The sequence below is a fragment of the Chiloscyllium plagiosum genome, unplaced genomic scaffold (genome assembly GCF_037043375.1).
Source record: "Chiloscyllium plagiosum isolate Xiang-an unplaced genomic scaffold, Cpla_swu_hap1 HiC_scaffold_12, whole genome shotgun sequence".
Lineage (NCBI taxonomy): Eukaryota > Metazoa > Chordata > Chondrichthyes > Orectolobiformes > Hemiscylliidae > Chiloscyllium > Chiloscyllium plagiosum.
In genome coordinates this window covers 485,678-490,451 of record NW_028270150.1, presented here as the reverse complement: position 1 = coordinate 490,451, position 4,774 = coordinate 485,678, and positions in this window count along the sequence as shown.

Genomic DNA, 4,774 nt, shown 5'->3' with positions numbered 1-4,774 from the left:
AAACAGCCCCAAGTGCCTGCTGTAACCTGTACTGCGCTGTATTTTTCTATGTTCTATGAATCGGTAATTGAATCAGACTGCTCTACACCAACATTGTCAGTGCAGTCTCAATCAATGGGTGGGAATCAGATAGCTTCCCAGTCAGACCTGGAGTCAGGCAGGGCTGCCCTCTCTCTCCTGCCTTGTTTATGTGCTGCATAGAGCCATTTGTCGAGCCCATCAGGAAGGATGCGTGTCTGAGAGGGGTGACTATTCCTGGCAGTGGGGGCCTGCAGGTTAAGGCCTCCCTGTACATGGATGACGTCGCCATTTTCTGCTCGGATCAGCTGTCCGTGCACAGACTCATGTGCATATGTGACCAGTTCGAACGGGCCTCGGGGGCCAAGGTAAACCGAGGCAAAAGCGAGGCCATGCTCTTCGGGAACTGGGCCGACCAATCTTCGATCCCCTTCACCGTCAGGACTGACCACCTGAAGGTGCTGGGTATTTGGTTCGAGGGGGGAGGGGGGCGAGCTGGGGCGTGCGCCAAGACCTGGGAGGAGCGGATCGGGAAGGTGAGACAGAAACTGGGCAGATGGGAGCAACGGTCGCTCTCCATCGCGGGTAAGAACCTGGTCATCAGGTGGGAGGTACTCTCAGTATTGTTATACGTGCCACAGGTCTGGCCTATCCCCAGAACCTGTGCTGCCGCAGTCACCCGGGCCATCTACCAATTTATATGGAGATCAAAGATGGACCGGGTCCGAAGAGACACAATGTACAAAGACCAGTGCAATGGGGGAAAAAACACGCCCAATGCCACCCTCACCCTGATGGTCACCTTTGTGTGTGGCTGCATCAAGCTGTGCGTGGATCCCCGGTACGCAAACACCAAGTGTCACTACGTACTGAAGTTCTACCTGTCCCCGGTGTTGCGAAGGATGGGCCTGGCCTCGCTGCCGCGGAACGCTCCGAGTGGGTGGACCGTTCGGTATCACCTGTCCTTCGTGGAGAGGTTTATGAAGAAAAACACCTTTGACCACAAGTCCATCAGGAAGTGGTCAGCACGTAGTGTCCTTGAGACCCTTCGGGAAAAGGAGAGGGCGGATCCTGTCAAGCGGTTTCCTGACCAGACGGTCAAAGCCATTTGGCAGAATGCCTCATCGCCAGAACTTTCCAACAAGCACCAAGACGTGGCTTGGCTGGTGGTGAGAAGGGCTCTGCCTGTGAGATCCTTTATGCACGCCCGGACTCTCTGCCGCATCGCACGCTGCCCTCGAAGCGGCTGCGGGGGGGACGAGACTGTCACACACCTCCTTCTGGAATGTGCCTATGCAGAGGAAGTCTGGAGAGGAATGCAGTGGTGTCTGTCGAGGTTCGTCCCGAGCAGCGCCGTGACGCGGGACTCCGTGCTCTACGGCCTGTTCCCCGGGACGCACACCGAGACGAACATCAACTGCGCCTGGAGGATCATCAACTCGGTGAAGGACGCTCTCTGGGCGGTCCGAAACCTGTTGATCCTCCAGCTGAAGGAGTTGACCCCGACCGATTGTTGCAGACTGGCACATTCCAAGGTCCAGGACTGTGTTGAGGGACGCGCTGACGCTTGGGGCAGCTGCTGCCAAGGCGCAGTGGGGAAAGACCACTGTGTAACATCTGCCTGCCGAAAGAAGAACAGGGGGCCACGTAGTCATTTGGGCTCTGCTGGCGCCTCAGCTAAAAATGTAATCGTACCGACCTGTAAATAGGAATGGTTACTCTGGTTTCGGTATGCAAACAAATGGAATGTTTACATATGTATGGCATGTCCAGTTGTATAGATCAAAGTAGTTATGAATAAAGTATATTTTTGAAATAACAAAAAGGATGTGTACTGCCTGTGCACAAGAATGGCATGACCAATTGTATAGAGATCCAAATAATTTTATGAATAAAGCATATTTTTGAAATTCAAAGAAGGATGTGTACTGCCTGCAGGACTTCCCTGGGGCAGGCTACTTTGACGTCACCTACAGGAGTGTGAAGCAATGTGAGCAGCTCCGCAAGGTCTTCAAAGAAAAAGGAAGGGGAGCCTCTGTTCTCCACCTTGTCGGCCGTCCTGTTGCGTGTGCTTCCTGCACAGTGGAGTCGAGTTGTTACGATTCATATGTACAACCTCTATGTTCCAGCAGCTGATGTCCTGACCTTCCTGGGAAGGTACGTGCAGGTCGAGGGAGAAAGCACCGATGTGGTTGACCCTTTCGGGATCTGGACTAGCAAATGGCAGGTCAGGGTAACCCTGAGGGTCGACGCCATCTTCCACCCACCCTCCAGCTTTGCTATCGGAGGGAGCAGAGGGTACCTGACGTACGCAGGGCAGCCGAAAGTGTGCCGAACCTGCGGGAGGTCAGGCCACATTTCGGCGGACTATAAGGTTACTATCTGTCGGAACTGCAAGCAGGAGGGTCACCCAACCAAGCAAAGAAGCCAAGAAGTACAATCTGTGCGGAGAGGCGGGCCACGTGTACAAGGCCTGCCCAAGACGAGGAGCCGCTGCCTATGTGCAGGTGGCCTGAGGTGGACCGCAAAAGACCAGCAAGGCAGCACAAACCAGCAAGGGAACAGTGTCTGGGGGCACGCAAAAGGAAGGACAGGCTGGAGCAGAGCAGAGGACAGCCACTGGAGGTACAGCTGCTGATCGAAGCTCCTACAGGACAGACGGACGCAATGGAGGAGGAGGAGGGAACGAAGGAGGCAGAGGAATGGATTCCTGTAAAAAACAGGAGGAAGAAAACCCACCAGGCCGCCAAAACCTCAGAAAGGGGGAAATGGCAGCTGCACGGGGAAGACACAGACAGCTCTTCGGAGGGTGAGGACAGGCACAAGGGGGGTCGTCACCAAGAGAAGAGACAGAGCGCTGCGGGGAGAAAGGAGGGCAGTACCTGCCAAACAAGAAAGGACAAACCTCCTGAGGCAACTGGTAAAGACCACCCCCCCACAAAGTGAAAGCCAGGAGGTACCCAGGTTACTGGGAGCAGCCACCCTCTGACAGCCCCGCTGTCAGATATAGAACTGGACTGTGCGAACCCTGGTCCCGGCCCGATGACACCGGAGTGGGAAAATGGCCCCAGTGAGGAGCTGGGCAGCTACCTCAGACCCGCGAGGGTCCAGCAGTTCATGTTCACCATGGGGGATGCAGACAGCTACCGCAGAGGGACAGGACCAGCGGCAAATGGACATGGGTAACCTCAAAACTGTTAAAAATGGGGATAAAAATCCCAAGTATTAAACGTGCTTGGCATTAAATCTGCTACGTGATGTGTTTCTACGATGGCCTTCCTCGCCAACATTAAGGTGCAGGCTCGAAGGGCTGAATGGCCTACTCCTGCACCTACTGTCTATTGAAGCCGATGTCCTGTTTCTGCAGCAGTGGGGGTTACCGCACCACAGCAGCTACAGGAGATGGTCGAGCTTGTGGGCCCATGGGCCGTCAGTTTGGTCGGGGGCAATGATAACTGCTCCTCAGGCCTGGGTATCCTGTTGTGAGGAGGAAACTTCACCATCTGAGGTTAAGGAGATGGGCAAGCACCTCCTCGTCACTGATGTCATGTACAGAAACGCTCTAGAGACTAATTAATGTGTACGCCCCAGCGGGTAAGAATGAACGGTTGGCCGTCCTGCAGCAGCTCCCACTGTTGCTGGCTACGTCCAGGCTGGTCATTCTGGCCAGGGACTTCAACTATATCATTGATGCAGATGGATGATCCAGCAGTGGTGGGGTGGCGGGGGGAAAAACAGTAAACTGGACGCCATGTCCACAGCCCTGATGGACACGGTAAAAGATGCCAAGCTGCGCAACATCTTCATCACCCCTGCAGATGGAGCACAGCATAGATACACTGGTCATGGGCAGACGGGTCTATCCGCTCAAGGATAGATTACCTGTTTGTGTCCCGAACGCTCTCAGTCAGATCCACCGACGTCAAGCCAGTGTTCTTCTCTGACCACTACCTCCTGCTGGCCGACTGTCACCTACAGGACGAGCAGCGGGCTGGTAAGGGAACGTGGAAGCTGAACACAAAGCTGTTGTCCCCAGGGAACATTGAGGAGCTCAAGAGGGACTACGCAGGTTGGAGAACCGTGAAGCCCCTCCTTTGAGTCTCCAGCAGACTGGTGGGAAACAGTAAAAGGGAACATCAAGAGGTTCTTCATCCTCAAAAGGTGTTCAGGAAGCAAGAGAGAGGCGGGGAAAACTGTCCCAGCTCCAGGCAAGTATGCAGAACCTGCTGCAGACGATGAGGGTCGATGTCACGGAGGACCTCCAGGAGGTGAAGGGTCAACAAGCCTCGCTCTTTGCCTCGGAGGCCTCCAAGATAATCTTCCGGTCCAGGGTCCGCTCCGTGGAGCAAGACGAAACGTGCTCATGTTTCTTCATCCAGAAGGTGCACAAAGAGAGCTCCGTGCTCAGCAGCCTGAAGGAAGAAGATGGCTCGGTAACGTCATCTCAGGCTGATGTCATGAGGATCAGCAAATCCTTCTATGCCAGTCTGTATGACTCGAAGCCAACCGCCAGCGCGGCCTCCCAGTCATTCCTGTCCTCCATCATGGAGGTCTTAGACGACAGTGGCTGGTCTAGCCTGTCCCGTGTTCTATCTCTGGATGAGCTGACCAAGGCCCTCGAGTCCTTCGAAAAGAATAAAACTCTCGGAAGCGACGGCTTACTGGTCGAGCTCTATTCCGCTCTGTGGGACTTGATTGGCCAGGACCTGCTGGAGGTGTATGTCAGTATGCTTCTGGCAGGTACCATGAGTGAATC